The 19403-nt window shown below is 39.0% G+C and overlaps 1 protein-coding gene across 1 annotated transcript in view; it reads left to right on the plus strand.

The window, feature by feature from the left end:
• Window positions 1-396: 396 nt before the first annotated feature.
• The window catches only part of COL21A1 (collagen type XXI alpha 1 chain), a 189874-nt gene continuing 170867 nt past the window's right edge, over window positions 397-19403 (plus strand). Inside the window, exon 1 of the mRNA XM_059075954.2 lies at window positions 397-612. The gene's annotated coding sequence lies outside the window, so the exon portion shown is untranslated. The remainder of the gene's footprint in view (window positions 613-19403) is intronic.

Here is a 19403-nt window from a genome sequence, read left to right on the forward strand (position 1 = left end):
CCCTGTCACTCCTAAGTCCTTGAAGGTAACTGCGTATTTGAACATGAACTTCCCCTCAGGTTTTCCGGCAACTTAGGTCAAAGGCAGGTCCACCAGTCAGCTGCTGGGCGGACCAAGTGACGGACCCTGGAGTCCAGAGGCCGGGCAGGGGGCCTCCTTGGATCCACGCAGGTGATGCTCTCAGGTCCTGCCTCCCGTCGCCCTCGTTCTTTGCAACTCTGAGTGGCCTTGACCTCTTTTCCTTCCCCGGAGTGCCTCAGCCCGCCTCTCCCCAGTCCTAGCGGGAGGAGAACTGAGCTGACTTCTACCAGGGTTCTCTAGGAGCTTGCACTGAGGATCCAGATCCAAAACCCACCCTCTGGCCGCTGCCCTCGGAAAGGGGGCGGGTGGGGGCGCGAACCTTATCTCGGGCTCCGCCTCCAGGGGCCGGGAGTGTCCCTCGCGCGCTGCACCGGCCGCCGCGGGCAGACAGGCTCCGGGATCCGGGAGGGCTGCTGATCAGCTCTAGCCCAGGTCGTGTCCGGGCCGCGACCGTTCACTCCCGGGACACCCCGGGACCACGCGGAGCGCGCAGCGACTGCGACGGCACCCCTGACCAGGGACGCGCGCCAGGTAAGGTGGCAACTCCTCCTCCAGTGTCCTCGCCCGAATGACAAACAGGGGACTTCAGGCTGGCCCTCTCGCGGCTGCAGTTTCCAGTTTGCACTCCCGAGGGTGCAGTTTCTTCCCGCGCGCGCGGAGGCGGTGGGTGAACTGCGAGGTAGAATCCGCGCCCAGGCTGGAGGCTGGGACGCAGGATTTGTCTGGCAAGGCTACTGGGTGGTCATATAATCTTGGGAGCCTCTCTGGGTTCTGATTTCTGTCTGGAGTCTTTGGCCTCTGGGAATGAATAATGCGCGGTGATTTACGCCCCTAAGGTCAACCCCCTGGTCCTCGGTCGGTCTTTCTGGAAGGGGCTCAGGTGTCCACACGTGGGCCGCGAGCGCACGGGGCGGTGGGCTTTGCGCTTTGCCCCCGAGGCTCTTTGAGGCTGCTACCCAGGAAGCTCACTCAGGGGATCTTAAAAAAATCTGGTGCTGCGGCAGCACCCAGATCAATTAAATCAGAATCTCCAGGAGTGGGGCTCAAAACTTCCCAGGTGATTGCTAGGTGGAGTAGTTTGGGAACCAGTGAGTGAGAGCCCTGGTTCTCCAAGGGGGTGGGAGGGTTTCTGGACAGCAGTGGCAGCGTCACCTGGGAACTTTTAGAAATGAAAAATCTGGAGCCCGCCAAGGAGGCCTAGACCTCCTGAATTTGAAACTCTGGAGGTAGGGACCCAGCCCTATGTGTCTTCGTGGACCCTCCAGGTGATGCTAGCACTTGCTCACTTTTGAGAACTCTGGGCTAGATCTCAGCGGAGGGAAGGGCAAACACCTTCGAATTCCCCTTTAGAGGGAGGAGGGAACAGATCCCTTTTCAGAAAATCTTAGGTATTCATCAGTAGGGTTTTGCCCATATTAAAAAAAAAAATACCGTGGACTTTGGCGGATACTATAAAGGGCAGAGACTTAGCCATCATCTTGAGCAATTTTTTGTTGTAGAGAACTTTTTCTTTTTCTTTTTTTTTTTTTTTTTTAGAGTTGAAGCCAAAGAAGAAATGTACCTAAGAATCTCCTGGCTGTAATAACATGAATGTTTGGCCCCTGATTTGATGCTCCCCATCACCCCTGTCATCAGTGCATGCTACAAGGCTCATATAAAGTATTTTTTTAAAAAGCAATTGGAGGTTTCAGGGATTCATGCCAATTCTCCAGAGTGAAAGGGAATTCAGCATTGCAGGTCTCTGGACTCTCTGAGTGGCTCCTTTTTTTTTCTCTTTTCACAGAGATCTGAGATTTCAAAATTTTGGCGAAAAAAAATTTCAGCTGTTCCTAAGTCATTAGTACAGAAATAGAATGACTTTGCAAATAGGCTCAAATGGATTCAAAAATCTGACGTTGGATAAAAAAGCTAGAATAGGCATGACTGTGGTCCTAGAACATGTGTGCTGGGTGAACACTGCTCAGTGTACAGAGACTTCCTGTGCAGAGAACATTTATTTTCCGTGCCAATTTGTAATAAGGTAGAGAGACCTTTAATTGGGACAGGTCCTCAGCTTGTGTTTAGAGCCTGTGGGGAAATATAGGTAGTGGTGAGGACTAGGAGCCTGGATCTGAGGCCCAAGCTGCAGGTTCAAGACCTACTCTTCTGCCTCTCTGCACTCTGGGGCAGTGGCATAACTCTGTGAGCCTCACTTTCCTCATCTGTAAAATGGGGACTGCAGTAGTACAATGCATACTTCATAATTCTCATGTTGTCAGAGTTAAAGGAAATAATGCTTCCAGCAGAGTCAATGAAATATTTGTTAGCTCAGAATGTGCACACACACACACACACACACGCACACACAAACTAAAAACAAAACAGAAACCTAATCCCCAAACACTTTGGAATGAAAACTGTGTTGATAACATGGTCTCATTTTTTATCTACACATATTTACATACCAACCTCACCCTTAGAATTTACAGTTTTTCCTTCTTACTAGAATGTGAACATATGGATGTCCTCCAATTATCTTCCTAATTTTATTACATGTTTTATATAGAACTTTCTAGAAAAAAAATTTTAGTAGATTATCTTCAAGTCAGCAGCCCAGTTATGTATCTACTCATTATCTGTGGTAAAGGATTTTACCATCTGGTGGAATTTATAATCTAGTCACATTCAGATTTAAATAGTCTTAAAATCTGGCTCTCCAGAATATCATTCCTTATAAAAGAAAATTCAAATGGTAGGCATGGCATGCTGTATCCCCCAAGAGAAACAGTTTAGAAGTACTATCTGGTGTTTCCTAGGTACTTGAGAGGGAGAAAGAAATGAAACCTTATTCAGTTACATCAAGGTTTGTTCAAGATAATGTAAAAGAAAGCAAATTGAGGACACATCAAGGACTAAACTGACAAAAAGTATAGGTGAGGTAGTTCAAGTGTCCTTTTCCTCCTTTAATGCAATAATTTCAAAATGCTTCAAAACCACTACAGAAAAAGCAGTTTGATTGGAACTGATCTGGATGATCCTCTTAGGACCAAATAGTTCTAGTAAAAAAAAACTTATGGGTATTAATTCCAAAAAAGATGCAAAATGATTCTGTACTTTGAAATGAGTCTTGATTCACCTTTAACTTCAGTTATAAATTGAATATTAGATTTCTAACTTAGGGTGCCTTTTTAGGACTCATCTCCCGTCTTAAAATGTAAGAGGTTGTACCCTTGCAGTTTCCAATCTTCTGTGACTTCTAGAAGACTAAACATAATGCAAGTTTCAGCATATAAACATCTTAGTAACTCCTCCATTCAGGAAATCAGATCGTCATTAGGCCACTTTTAAAATTACAATGTAATATTATTAAATTCAATATAATAAGAATGTAAGGTTGTTAAATTAAATGTAATTACAATTTAATGTAAGTAGGGTTTTCTCTTAGGCTCACTATGTATGAAATGAGGAGTGCCTCTGGGCATGAAAAGGGAAGATCAGAGGCACCTCTCTTGATGGAAAAAATGAAGGCGTGTGGAAGCCAATTCAAAGGCTTAGTAATCAAATTATGTATCCTGGATAATTTAACTGAAGAGCTGAGCATCTGTGATGTCGCAATTGAGCCACAAGATGTGGCAGCCCAGTGAGTGGCCAATTAGGAATGATCACTACTACAGTGCCCCACAATGATTTTGTGATTCTCCATTTGCAGCCACAAGTCCCGGGGCAGAGATAATCAAAAAGAAGTTAGCTAATTGCATTTGTTTTTCATAACTGGCTCACTTGGAAAGGTCGTGATGGCCTTCATTTCAGTGCATTTATTTTGAGGGCCCCATTTGTTCCAAAGTTGATGGGTTTACCACTAAGGCCAATCTGGAAAGTCTTGTGAGTAAAAACAAATCACAAGAAAGGGCTATATGTTTTTGTTTTGTATTTATTATCTTTGGATTATATTTCTCAGCATGCAGTAGTAATTCTTTAGTTTGATTCATTAGCATTCTTGTGGGAAACAAGTTGAAATATTTATTTCTGGCAAGTGATCCAGTCTCACGCAAAGACAATTAACCATGGAGGCTGAGTTCTTGAACTTTCTCCATCTCATGGTTAAGGACACTCATTCTCAATCCAAAATGCCAAGCCTTGAATCCTGACTCTGTCACTTACTAGTCGTTTGAACCCAGACAAGTTGCATAACCTTTCTTTGCTTCTGTTTCCTCATTAGTAAAATTGGGGTAATGGTACGTACATCAGTGGGATTATCATGAGGAGTCAATGAGTTAATGTCTCTAACGTTCTACCAACAGTGCCTGTCTCACAGTCAAAGCTTAATAGGAATTTGCTATTCTTTCACCTTGGATGTTAATAAATGGTTTAAGCTGAAGCTCTCTTTTCACTTCTGAAAATTGGATCCTGAAAAGGCAGTCCTAATTTAGGTTATGTTCATTTGATGCTTTTTCTGTTTTAGCTAGTGGGAGAATTTGTTTCTGAATAAGTGAAGTCCTTCACCTTTCTCAGAAAATAATATAAGCTTTGGAACAACATTCTAAAGCTTCCCAAATGCTGCTGCTGCTGGCTTGAGACCACACTTTGAGAATCACTGCTTCACTCCAAGAGTTCCCAAACTAGACTGCACACTGGAATTACCTGAGATCAGTGTTCTAGCATGTTGATCCTCAAACTTATTAAGAAGTTAATCAGTTGGGTTAATTTATTGCAAAAGTAGTAATCATGTGCTTTGAAAAAGAGAGGCTGTGTAACAGTACACATTAACTGTATACATGGAATTCCCGTATACTGATAGAATTTTTAGGGATATTAGAATTTGTTTAATCTAAATGAGGAAACAGGGTCTTGGAGATCTCATTCTTGGCTAAGGGCTCAGGAATAGTCAGTGGTGGCACCAGATGACAACAGGTTTCCTGTATTCTACTCTGTACATTTTTCATTCAACTACCTTGTCTTCTGAAAACAGGTAACATGACAGAAGCACATAATCCAAGATAGGGTGTCCTGGGAATGCTACGGACCTGCCTGTCTCCCTTGACCCAGTTTGATTTCAGGGTTATTAATTGAAAAGCTTTTCTAAATGAAAAACCACTGACACCAATATGGCCAACTTGTAAGAAAATAAACCTATTAGCTATCAATTGTGAAAAGGATGATTTTTTTTCCATTAGGTTTACCATTTCTAAGGATACAGTTGAGTTTTTCCTCTTTGCTGTTTCTTTAGCATTTTGGCTTTTACTAATGAAAAACTCAGAGATATCTTTGAAAATTTCAGGAAACGTTGAGAATTTTCTCAAGTGCAAGTTTGGTGACCTTCTGGGAATCCTGCCAGTTACTTGTGTTTGATTCACTGTTTAATTTTTGTTTTGACTTGTCTTGTTTTGATCTAGGTGAATATAGCCATGATTGCAGTGTTATGTTACCTGTTAACTGTTTGTATTTACAGTTATTGGTGTCAAGAAGAAAAGATTAAGGACCAACAATATTTTCTTTTTAAATTCAAAGTGAAAAGAAGTTCTACTGAAGTTTGAGCTTTATAGGAAGTTCTTCTAAATAGATTTTTTAGAAATTTAGTCTTGTAACTTTTTATTAGGTAAATAAAAACAGACACTCAGAATATTTGTCATAGTTTTATGTTAACTTTCAAATCCACAGGTGATTCAATGATTGAAACAACTTATTGAATTATATACTTTTAGAAATGCTAAAGCTTGCTGTATATGTATTTTTCTACTTTATTAGGAAGAGAGAGTTTGATTCCACCTCGAGGGCATGTCTAGGCACAAACCAATACCCAGAATTAGATAGAATATTAAAGATAAGGCAGGGAGGAACATTCTTTGTAAGTGTTCAGCCAATCATCACATAGCGCTGAAGTGCCTACCCAGTGCTTGGCTATCCCAGGGGGATTCAGAGAAGTTGCTATGTTCGGTTTAGTAAGTCTATTAATAGCCAATTGGCAGTTTTCTTTTTTAAATGGAAAAATCCCTTTAATATATTATATAAAAATAACTTTTTGTACATATTTTTAAGTCAAAAAATGTATAAGGCAAAAATGGTTTTGATTTAAATTTAGAAAAATCAGCAAGCATGGCGTGATGTGTCACTTTGTTTCTTCTCAAACCATTTTTGATTCCCATTTACATAATGTCCTGAAGCAATCTTTAGAAAGGGTTGAATATGAATTAAAAAAAAAATCTCTTGAAATACAGTCGATTTATAAGTTGTGTTACTTTCAGTTGTACAGCACAGTGATTCAGTTATGTATATGTTCTTTTTTAGATTCTTTTTCATTATAGGTTATTACAAGATATTGAGTATAGTTCCCTGTGCTATACAGTAAATCCTTGTTTATTTTATATATAGTAGTGTGTATCTGTTAATCCCAAGCTCCTAATTTATCCCTCCCCACCTTTCCCCTTTGGTAGTCATAAGTTTGTTTTCTATGTCTGTGGGCCTATTTCTGTTTTGTAAAATAAGTTCATTTGTATCATTTTTTTTTTTTAGATTTCACATATAAGTGATATCATGTGATATTTGTCTTTTGCTGTCTTACTTCATTTAGTATGATAATCTCTAGGGCCGTCCATGTTGCTGCAAATGGCATTATTACATTCTTTTTTATGGCTGAGTAATACTCCATTGTGTATATATACCACATCTTCTTTATCCATTGATACATGCACCTGAATGTTCATAGCAGCACTATTTACAATAGCCAAGACATGGAAGCAACCTAAGTCTCCATCAGCAGATGAGTATCATTTGAATTTGTATCTTAGCAAGAAGTGGAGAGCTTATCCCAGAGAGAGGCACTGCAGAGAAGAGAAACACCCACAATCCTGAGAATGCAGGCAACTCCGTTACCTCCCTGTAGAAACTCCCCCTTTCCCTCGGGCAGTTTGCCTTTCCATCCTTTCACAGTTCCTTCACTTTTCATTCCCTGTTCAAATCACTGGTTACACAGCACCTCTGGACTAAGGTTTGAAATGAGAGAGAATGAAAGATGCACTGTCGGGAACAGTGATGCCACAGTACGTGTCTTAGCTAGAATAGTCTAGGCATTTCCTACTTAGGTCCCTTTGGAATGAGGAGAGAGCGTAAAGGTGGGATTCAGAGCTCTTGATGGGATGTGGAGGCACACGGAACATTATTCAAACTCCTATATATATATATATATATATATATATATATATATATATATATATATTTTTTTTTTTTTTTTTTTTTTTTTTTTTTTTTTTTTCGGTACGTGGGCCTCTCACTGTTGTGGCCTCTCCCATTGCAGAGCACAGGCTCCGGACGCGCAGGTTCAGTGGCCATGGCTCACGGGCCCAGCCGCTCCGTGGCATGTGGGATCTTCCTGGACCGGGACACGAACCCGTGTCCCCTGCATAGGCAGGCGGACTCTCAACCACTGCTCCACCAGGGAAGCCCAAACTCCTATATATTTAGTGGCAGCAAGTATGTCAGTGTGGAATGTGAGCAAGGAAGTACCCAGAATCTAAGTTACGTGTCATTTCTGTTCTACCGTTTGAGTAACTGTATGGTAGAATAGTATTTATATATGAAGTACTCAATAAATAGACACCCTCATTATTTCCAAGAAGGCTATGGACCAGGAAATGGGAAACCTACTTTCTCATTCCAGCCCACCACCACCTTACTAAGTTGGTAGCTTATCAGAAAAGCCTGCTGTAAGAGAGAGCTGGGAAGGTGTGATTGTAAAGTCTTATTTCATTTTGCTGTTCACATATTTTTCTTCTTCTTGGTGAAAAGCACCATTTGAGACCATCATGGAACATGTAAAGAATAGCAGATTAGAGCATCTGTGCTCAGAGTTTAAATCAATGTGGAGTAGCATCCTTTAGGGAATTAGTCTCCTGAGAAATATAGCATTCATTCCTAAAATTCCTATAACGATGTTCTTGAATGTTCACTGAAGATGGACGTTACTGTGCATGAGAAATAATGAAATAACAGATCTTTTTATTTCAAGAAAATTGTATTTTCCTTTTCATGAGGCCTAAACAAAATTTTTTTGGCCTCCATGAGGGAATTATGTAAAAAATATTCATTGGTGTTTTCAACACTTGAAAAAAAATTCTAATTCTTAATTATGGGTTTTGTAAGGGGAATCATGTTTATATGAGTAATCAAATTATATTTTTGAGATCAAAATTGCATGTTTCCCATAATGTTAACAGTTGTGTTTGGGAGGTAGCATGATAGGTATTTTCTTTCCTGCTTTTCTTTGTTTTCTCTATTTTTTAATACATATGTATTACATTTATAATGCAAAGATAAATGCATAACTACACGCTTTGTAGAAGGAAACATGAAATGGTAATCTTGAATTCCCATACAAATGAGAGAGAATGATGTTACGGTGTGATTCATTTATGTCCCTGTAATTCACAAAGTACATGTTGTGCCAGATGTACTTTGAAATACCAGTCACACTAATAACAGATAGTAAAATCTGGCTAAAATGACACAAATAATTTTTCGTAAAATCAGAACATCACTTTATTACTCCTTGTGAATGCCAAAAGATATTTTGTACTCTAATACCTTAAAGCCATTGAAGATTATAGCTGAGATTGGGGTGGGCGTTATGTAGTTGTGGCCCTGACACTTAGCACCTGGGTGACCTTGTGCATGGTTTTTAACCTTTTAAAGCTTAATTTGCCCATCTGTCAAGAGAGGATCATAGGACCTTCTTCATACTGTGGTCAGGAGGAGTAAGTGGAATAATGCACATGAACTCTTTAGTAGAGTGCCTGGCAGGTAAAAGTCCTCAAATTTGCTCAAATTAGTTATTATCATAAGTATTTTCCCTACTTCTAAGCTTGTTCACATGTGTGATTTGGATATCTACCTTGTGGAAAGTGGGTTGCTTCTTTAGATGAGGCTATCCTCTGGGCAGCCTGGGTCATGGAAGAGAGGCAAATCCAGATATTTACCCTTCTCCACTTGGGCTGGGAGATTCAGGGGAGGGTGTCTCCTGAAGCTAGCAGTGTGCTAGGGATGATGACAGAGGCTTTGGAGAGCAACTCCTATGACTCTAAGTGTTGATTCTGGAGTCTGGGAGTCTGGCACCCTTTGCCATATGGCACGGTCCCCGGTCACTGCAATTGTTGTGCGGGGGTTGAGGGTGTCCTCAGGTTTGTCTTGCAGCTGCAGGTGGTTTTTCATGAGCTCCTGGATTTTAGCAGTTGTAGAGGTCTCTTTGGTCAGGACCCTGGATTGTCCGTCTTAGGCTCTGGGAAAATCAGGAGATCGCTTTGTCTCTGGGCAGAGGCAGCCCTGAGTTTCAGTACCCATTTGCCTCCTCAGCCAGGGACCTTTGTGCAGCTTCAGCCCAGACTCTGGTGCATCTGTATAGGATATGCATTAATTCATCCGTCTGGCAAACAGTTTCTCCAGATCTTTCTATAGATTAATCTAGATCCTAGGGATGCAGCAAAAAATGAGACATGACCCCTGTCCTCAAGGACTCACATTCTGTTTGTAAATTTCCCCAAGACTGCTTGGTATGTCAGGGTTGGTTGTTATACCCCAGAGCTCCTAACTCCAAGGCTGCTCACAGTAGAGTGCTTCAAGGGGGGTGAAGGGGTTGACTTCAGATGTTAATTGCTCCCACACCCACTAATCTGAAGGATTATTATTAGGGTCCCTGGTTGGATCTATGTTTTCCTCAAAACTGCCATGATCTATGGGGAGGGGGAAGGGTAAGCTGTGACAAGGTGAGAGAGTGGCATGGACATGTATACACTACCAAACGTAGGGTGGATAGCTAGTGGGAAGCAGCCGCATGGCACGGGGAGATCAGCTAGGTGGTTTGTGACCACCTAGAGGGGTGGGATAGGGAGGGTGGGAGGAGGGAGACACAAGAGGGAAAAGATATGGGAACATATGTATATGTATAACTGATTCACTTTGTTGTAAAGCAGAAACTAACACACCATTGTAAAGCAATTATACTCCAATAAAGATGTTAAAAAACTGCGATGAATTTTACATATATAAAATGCATCAGTAAGTTTGTACAAAGTGTTTAGACTAGGCACGTAGTCTACCAATCCAAAAACTAAACTAAGCAAAAAACCATGATGAACTGAATTGAATTGACTGAGGTTTGACAGAAGGAAGTTATGGAGATACTGGGAAAATGAGACTCGATTATTTTTAGACTACACATGTCAGAGCCCTGGAAAAAAGTGTAAATATTTTTGAGCTCTGATTCTTCTCAATTAGTTAATTAAATGAATGTCTGGCCAGTTACCAATATAGGATATTGAGAACTATTTGTGCATCTGTGTTTCCTTAACTGTGCCTCGAAATAATTTTAATTTTTAGCTGGATAGTGTAATTTCACATTGGACACTTTTTGGCCCGACCTATTACTTCATTTAATGCTAAGTTTGAGTAGGGCAATGAGTTTGTGCATTTTAAATGTTTCTACGTTGTCTCGGTTGTCTCGGATAAGGCTGCCAAGTTGAATTCCACATCTTCCTTCTAGTAACCTGCCATGTTTTAGATCTTTAGGCCTAAAGAAGTCTAAGTAAGACTAGTGAAGCAATTATGATTTCATATTTTCAAGCTTGATATGAATACTAATGACTTTAATTTAAAAGTAAATGTGTGCACACTTTCCCCTTTATCCCCTCTTCCAGTTTTTCCCCAAAGATGAGCACATATCATAAAGGTAGCTGCAAGAAGAAACTTTTTCCTTTTCCTTTCTTTCATTGTTTTCATATTGCCAATCCTTAGGCAAGGCCAATCTGCTTTACTCCAGACAGTGTCCTCAGGGAATCCGATTGTTACAGGACTGCAATCTTCCCAAAATGCAGTGAACAGGAGACATAGCCTTGCTTCTCCAGAGTATAAGACTTTGCTACTATTACTCTAGATTCTAGAGAATTTCAAATTTTGACTTTTGTTTACCTTCAAAATCTTTCTCCTGGGATTTCCGCTTTCTCAGAGTCGTCTTTTGATATGTGCTAAGGCAAAAGGGAAGACGGTGTATTTTATTTTTCACAAAAGCAGCAAGAATGGGTTTCAGTTTCTATAACCGTTGTCTTCATTAGAGAGTTGGGAAGTTTTAAATGCAAAATAAGGAATTTTGATATATCAAGAGGGCAGAGGGGAAACAAGAACTCCCAAGGAAGCTGTTACCATATCTTTCATCCCATCACAAGGAGCTGTTGATAACTGTAAAAACATTGATTTTGTGCTATATGGGAAAAAGTGATGAGTCAGCAAGTTAAAGTTCAGTGGCTCCCTGCGTACCGAGTAGACTGAGGTTGGCCACGGTCCCAGGTTGCTTATGACACGGTTGGGAAATGGACTATTTCAAATATAATTTTGGGGAGCAAATAAGACTCTGTAACTGAGCTCCAAATGGTCTAATAGTGGAGGTAGGCACCTTGGAAGATATGGTCTGTTTTTGTCATGATTTGCTTCATGGAGGATGTGTGGCTTGAACCTGCTCTTGAAGTGTGGTTTAGTTTACACACACACACCATAGTCAACATAAATCATAGGACTGGAGATTATCTTACAAGTAATTGTTGTTTATAATACAAATGTTGTTTATACCAATGATGCTTAACCTCTCCCTATAACAAAACTGATGAGCACATGATCTCCAGTCTGGTCGGCCTTCCTTGGACACACCGAGTTTTGATTCTTTCTGGCCATTGGTTGCTGAGTAGAAAGGGTGTAGCCCTGTTCTTTTCTCACTGTAGCCCAAACTAATTTTTGGCAGCCAGCTCACACTAATAACTTCAGTTTATCATTAGCTAAGGACTTTTAGTCTGCTCAGCCCTCCTGCTGTTAAGCCAACAGATTCCTTTTAAGCATTCCACAATCCAGATTTTGGATCCCAGAATTTTTATGTGTTTCTTTTGAATTTTGTCTTATTGCCGTTGTCCCGTTATTTATCCAGGTGAGATCTTATCCACAGGCTTTCATTCAGTCAGTTAGAGATCTTTCTCAGCTTTGCTTTGTCTAGAAATTTGATTTGCAGGTCATCATTTTCCTCGCTTGAATTGTGAATAACCAATAAACTGGACAGGGCGCATGCCAGAATTCTGAAACATCTCACTAGAAACCTCCTGCATCTGTTGTTACTCTCCATGGGGGAGCCATTTGATAAGTTTTATATCCAGATTACATTTATGTGCTTTTATTTATTTATTTATTTATTTTGCGGTACACGGGCCTCTCACTGCTGTGGCCTCTCCCGTTGCCGGAGCACAGGCTCCGGATGCGCAGGCTCAGTGGCCATGGCTCACGGGCCCAGCCGCTCCGCGGCATGTGGGATCTTCCTGGACCGGGGCACGAACCCGCGTCCCCTGCATCGGCAAGCGGACTCTCAACCACTGCGCCACCAGGGAAGCCCTGTGCTTTTACTTTTGAAATACCATTAAGTACAGTATTCTACAGGTCATACTGTACAGCACAGGGAACTCTACTCAGTATTCTATAATAACTTATATGGGAAAAGAATCTGAAAAGGAATGAATATATGTATACGTGTAACTGAATCACTGTGCTGTACACCTGAAACTAACACAACATTGTAAATCAACTATACTCCAATAAAAGTTAACAAATGAAATGAAAAAAAGAAGTATAGGTCTGTTTGATGTGATTTATTCTTGGCACTTGACAAACATTGTGTAATGTTTAGGACTCATTCCTTTTGTAAGTTTTTGTAAGTGCGTGCTCACAAACAGGAGTGAGGCTTAGAATATCTAACAACCAGAAAAGCCAGGGCATCAGCCACTCAGCTTGGGCACAGGGCAGTCAGAAAAGATGGCAGGCAACACTGCTTCCTGCCAGCTGACAACTGTTTTAAACCCTCAGCCTTGGGGCTTTACCAGAGGCATATGTGCTCTTGACCTTCAGAGCTATTTCTTTTCTCCTTTCTGTAAGTTCCTGATGTTTATTACTCAGACCCTGAGCACTGGTTTATATTTCACAAATTAAGATGTGTTGTGAAAGAGGCTTAGAACTGGAAATGGGTATGGCTTGTTTAAGGAGCTTGATGGGAAGGGAGGGCTTAGAGTGGGGAGAGTAGGAAATGAGATATTTTGGTACGTGGGGCCTGGAGCCCGTCCATAGAAAGTGGTCACTGAAGCAGTGAGGGTGTCTGTTTCTGGGCAAGGGGCTGTGGCTAATTGGCTGAGCACAGATCTGTTAATCACAGGCCAAAAAGAAAAAGTCTAGAAGAAGAAGTCCAATCAAGACAAGGGCTATCTTTCAAGAGATAACTGAAGAAAAATTGCCAAGGGCACTGTAAAAGCATTGATTATCTCAAAGAGGAATAACTCTTGTGGAGGGTATGATCTTAAACAGAGGGAGATAAAGGAGCAGGGTATGGGGCCGTGGGTGAGGGAAGCCATTCATTTGGGAGATAAGGAGATCATTGATATTCAGGTGAGCATTTCCATTGGTGATGAGGATGTAAGCACAATTTTACTGAATTTTAGAAAAAAATGAATGATGAGCTTTTGAAGCTGTAAGACGTGTATAATAATTGCTTGCAATGTATGGTCAATAGAAAACAGTAGGGAAGAATCTAGAAGGGCAGATTTAAGCAGAGAAACATAACCTTTCTGCCTTTCTGGTTACCATTACAGTTTCATTGTTACAAAATAGTCCTTCGTTAAAGAGAATACTTAATATGTCACTGTGAATGCACGTTTCCCCCTTAAGTACCATACCACTCTTGGAAAACCCTTGTGGCTCTATTATTCAAGTGCTCATTAATTTGCGGAATATCCTCCAAGTAAAAGTAGAAAGATTTGTGTTCCTCCAACTTTAGAAATATTCAGTCCTGGCCATCTCTGAATCTGTGAAGGTGAAGGAATTTTGAATATAAAGAAGAAGGAGGGTAGGTATGAGGACGCACCGGAGGAGCTGTGGAAAGTTTTCTGTGGGCCATTGTGAATTCCAAATATGACCATCCAGAAGGTTCTACGCTATCATTGTACCTTACTTTAATACCTGAGCTACAAAGGGGAAAGGGGGGTGGGGAGAGGGATAAATCAGAGGTTGGGATTAACAGATACACACTACTATAAAAATAGATAACTAACAAAGACCTACTGTATAGCACTCAATATTTTGTAATAACTTATAATGGAAGAGAATCTGAAGTTATCTATATCTATATTTATATCTATATCTATCTATATATCTGAATCTCTGTGTTGTATACCTGAAACTAACATGATATTGTAAATCAACTATACTTTGATAACAAAATTTTTAAAATACCTAAGTTAGAGAACTCTTCTTCCCTAACATTTGCCTTGGGTATATTTTATGGAGTTGGTATTCTTATTAAAAGAAATACTGAGAGGGAAGACAAAGGTTTATAACACATTATTCATGTTATTGTCAACTCATTCACAGAGATGATACATTTAATAGGGGAGAGCAGAGTCTAGCATTAACTGTGGGCTGGTTGGTGTGCATGTTGTGGTTCCAAGCTCCTCAAAAGTGTCTGCGTTGAGCTAGACAGTATCAGTCAGTTCCCATGTAACCAGCATCCATTTCTCTTTCTGTCTGATGGCCTGAGGGTCTGAGAGTCGGAGGTTCAGTTGGTTGGTGGATCTGTCAGTTGGGTTATCAATTTCACTGCCTCTTTATCTTTCTCTTTCTTTTTTTTTTTTTTAAGAAAAAGTATCTCTAGAAGTGTTTATTATTGTACTATTTGTATAAGATATAGAAAATATTCTAAATGTTCAGTACTAGCGAGAAGGTTGATATTTGCATTGATTATGCAACAGCATTAAAAATGATGTTTGGGCTTCCCTGGTGGCGCAGTGGTTGAGAGTCCGCCTGCCGATGCAGGGGACGCGGGTTCGTGCCCTGGTCCGGGAGGGTCCCGCATGCCGCGGAGCGGCTGAGCCCGTGAGCCGTGGCCGCTGGGCCTGCGCGTCCGGAGCCTGTGCTCCGCAACGGGGGAGGCCACGGCAGTGAGAGGCCCGCATACCGCAAAAAAAAAAAAAAAAAAAAAAAAATGATGTTTAACAGTAAACATGTCTTTAGATATAATAGGTAGAAAATAGTAAACAAATTTATATACAGAAATGTTCATGTCAAAATATTCAGAGAAAAATGGATACAGTTTTAGAACTTATTTCTTAGGAAATGGATCTTTTATAAATATGAAATATTCCTTTCTTGGCCCCGTTTAATACTTTTTTGCCTTCAATTCTATTTTACGTTGTGTACCTATTTAGTTTTATTAGCATTTGCCTAGTGAATTATTTTCCTGCCTCTTTATTGTCAACATTTTCTGTCACTGAATTTTAGGTGGGTTTCTTGTAAGAAGTATATAGGTGGACTTAAAGAAAGCCCACAATCTGAAATATTTCTGAATTCTAAAGAGTCAAATGTAACTCATTGTATTTTGTTATGATTACTAATATGTTTGAACTCTTTCTCTGCATCTTACTTTATATTTTCCATGTTTAACATGCTTTCTTATCCTTTATTATAATTGTTACTCTTAGTTTTTCCATCTTTGTTTGGAATTAATTTTATTTCATTTTCTTCCTCTAGAGTTATTTCTGGAAGTTATATTCTTATTTATATAATAGTGATTACTATTACATTTCTTTATATCAATTAAAACTTGTATTTTCCTACTAATAGCTAGTTGGTATCTATCCCCCTCCCCCAAGATAGCTTACTTGTTCTATTTACATGATTTTTATCACCTTCTCTGCCCTCCATCCCCCATTCCACAACCAGCTCCCAGTTTGAGGGCTTGTGTTTTATTTCCAGAATGTTATTAATATTTTTCTGGTAACGATTTTAGACTGAAGTTTATTTTGAACGAATGGTTAGCGGAGGCCAGATAATTTGGTTGATTTTAAAAAAATTTCTATCCCACAATTAGCTCTTAGTTTTATCTTCTTGTAATTTTTTTGAAGAGAGTGAATAGACAATAGAGTTTTGAAGAGTTCAAATGTTCAAAATATTCAAAAATGAAAGTTTCTTTGGTTAAGTCCAAACCTATTTCCTTCAGGTACAGCAGAAACTAACACAACATTGAAAGTAACTGTATACCAATAAACAAAACAAAAACCAAACAACAACAACAAAAACTATTTCCTTCAGAACTTTGAAGATTTTGATCCATTATCGTTTAGCTTCACCTTTGTGATAGGAAGGCTCTAGAAATCTGAATTTTATTCCTTTTAGATATCCTCCCCATTCCTGCCCCCTACCATTCAGCCTTACAGAACCTCTTAGGATGTTTTGCTTTATACTTTGAATTATGATTTTTCACCAATATTTGTATAAAAGGTCTTTTTCCTCCCCATTTCAGCAATTTGGTGCTATGAGACCCTCTCAATCTGAAGATTCAAATTTTATTTAGCTCCAAAAGCTTTTATTTTACCTTTTCTTCCATTATTTCTACTTATTTGTCATTGTAAATTTTTTCCTTCTGAAAACTCTTTTTTAATATTTTGTAAGATCTGTGTCCTTTGCATTGTGTTCTGGTAGAATTCTTCAGCTTGGTTTTCCATCTAGCTACTTCCCTCTTCAATTATTTTCACATACATCTCTGAATATATTAATATTCAAATATTTTTACACATATCTCTAAATATATGAATGACATTTAAGCTAGTCTGTCTTCTTCAGACTGTTATTAAGTCTTTCTACAGGTGTTAGTTACTACATCTGCTGAGTTTGTGGGCTTCCTCCACAGTGCTGGTTTTTATTGTTCACATCTTTGTGTTTGTAGTTATGTGTTTACTACCGTACAGAGTTTTTTTCTGTTTACTGTAGCTTACTGCTAATGATTGTGGGTTGGGCAGCATACTGGTGCCATGTCATCTGGACAAGGCTATTTCCTGTTACTCCTGGGTTTGTTTGTGGCACACCTAACTGAGACCGGTTCTGCCCATCCAATCCAAGAGCCCAGACTCATGGCTTCCCAGGGATCCAAAGGAAGAGAGCTGCATAATGTCCAAGAGACCATGTTCTTCTTCATCTGCACAAATCACTTCCTCAGTCTGAGAGGTATCCATCTCTGTCAGGGTGTTCTTCTTCCTCCTGCTCTGAGAATCCTTTTTCTTCCAGCTCTGAGCAACACTGTTCCTCTGACCTCCCCAGCAGTATAGGCAATGGGGTTCTGAAAAGGTCACGTCCAGTGTTACTCTGACAATATTTTAATATTTAACATTGTAATATTATATTATAATTATAATATAATATTATATATTATTAAATATTATATAATATATATTATAATATATATTATATAATATATATTATTATTATATATAATAATATATAATATATATAATAATATTATATATTATATAATATATATTATATTATTATATATAATAATATATAATAATAATATAATATAATATATATAATATATATAATAATAATATTATATTATATATTATATATATTATATTATATATAAAATATATAAATATATAATATAATATATATATTAAATATTATATAATATATATTATTAAATATTATAATATATAATTATATTATATTGTAATATTTAATATTTTAATATTTACCTGTAATTGTGTTAAGGAACAAAAGTCATTTTGGCACCTGCTTTATTACTTCCTCTCTGAAGTGAACATTCTGGACCAATCAATATCTGGATAGCCATCATTGCTCCTTGGGCTCTTGGGTGATATGGCTTTAGGGATATCATTTGCAATTTCTCGTGAACAGCATTTGGATGCTATAGAAAGCGAAGAACATCACCTTTTGAACAATGTCTGACATATTGTAATTCTGAGTCTGCACTTGGCACTTGCTAGAGAAATGTCAGTTTTCCAGCAAGAACAAAGTCCAGTGCAGCTATTTCTGCTTTCACCATGGAGTTTGGAAGTCTGTATAAGAGATTGTAACCAACCAGTTTGGGAGTGAACAATGAGGTATGAGATTTTCCCTCCTCATGAGTTTCTTGCATTGTAGATGGCAAATTTGATAGTAATGATACTTTCTTGAGTTCGGGTATTATGATACCTTTTAGGGCTCCTTTCTGCAAGAGTTTTTTATAAGTATTTAATGACAATGTCACCTCCTATAATTCATCACACATAACATCACACACACACTCGTCTCACATAACAGAGATTTAAAGATATCTTTTTAAACATTGCACACTGTTCTCATTTGCCAAGGTATGGACCAAAATATTTACAAAGTAGAACGTTTTCTAGTTCTCTTGGGTTGGTTTTTCCCTAGGAAAGTTTCATATTTACTCAGTTTGAGGTACAGTATTGTTACTTTCCAGAATACCAGGCGTAGTTTTATTAAACTGTAAGAATAAAACACATTTTGGTGCCCAATTGCACATCCTCCACCCACACCCCCCCACTCTCTGCCATTTAAGAATATCCGGACTAGTTATCTCTGCCGTCCCAGTTGGCAGAAAATCAAAATTCGACTGTGGTATTTGTTGGCTAACGTGTGTGTGTGTGTGTGTGTGTGTGTGTGTGTGTGTGTGTGTTGAGGAGAACAATGTAAAATAGTTTAGGAAATGCCACATTTTAGGATTCAAAACCTTACTGCAAGCATTCAGTTGGATTTGTGTAGTACTTGTCATTTGTTTAAAAGGATGATCATTTTCAAGGGATTATTTTTTGGTCTGATAACTTAGCAATAACAAAAAAAAACTTTCATGGAAAGAGAATGATCAGTGACATTGTGCATATCTTCGGAGCTCTTTGAATATAATAGAAATAGGTATGCTAATTTTGATTACAAAATACTAACTTAGAGAAAATTCAGAGTATATTAGATCTAGTAGATTCAGTTTGGCATAATGGAAAGAAATAACCTTTTGGGGGGATTTGTTTTAAGAAGCTAATTGTTAACCTTGTATTTAATGGAATAAATAATTTGATAAATTATTTAAGAGAACAGAACCGTGGCCAATTTGAAATGGAAGAGATGCTCTAGCTCACTCCTCTCTTCCCCTCTGGTTTGATAGAGGAGATACTGAAGTCTAGCCAGCCTTGTTTTCTTGCCCAGATTCCTATGGTGCCTTCGTGGCCTTGCTGGGTCTGGGATGCAGATGGTCCAGCTGCCAGTACAATCCCTTTTTCCCCACACCTAGCTGAATAAGGCCAGGAAGGAACTGAATATTGTTGACTCATCACTTTTAAACAAGTTATTGTTATTGAACTCAATATAATGCTTCTTTAATTGGCAAATGCAGATGTTCATCATTTTCTATGCCAGAGCTTCCTTTTATATGGTAAAAAATTGCACACTAGTGTATTTTTGAGGATTGACTTTTCATTTTCCATTCT

The sequence above is a fragment of the Kogia breviceps genome, chromosome 10, assembly GCF_026419965.1.
Source record: "Kogia breviceps isolate mKogBre1 chromosome 10, mKogBre1 haplotype 1, whole genome shotgun sequence".
NCBI classification, from domain to species: domain Eukaryota; kingdom Metazoa; phylum Chordata; class Mammalia; order Artiodactyla; family Physeteridae; genus Kogia; species Kogia breviceps.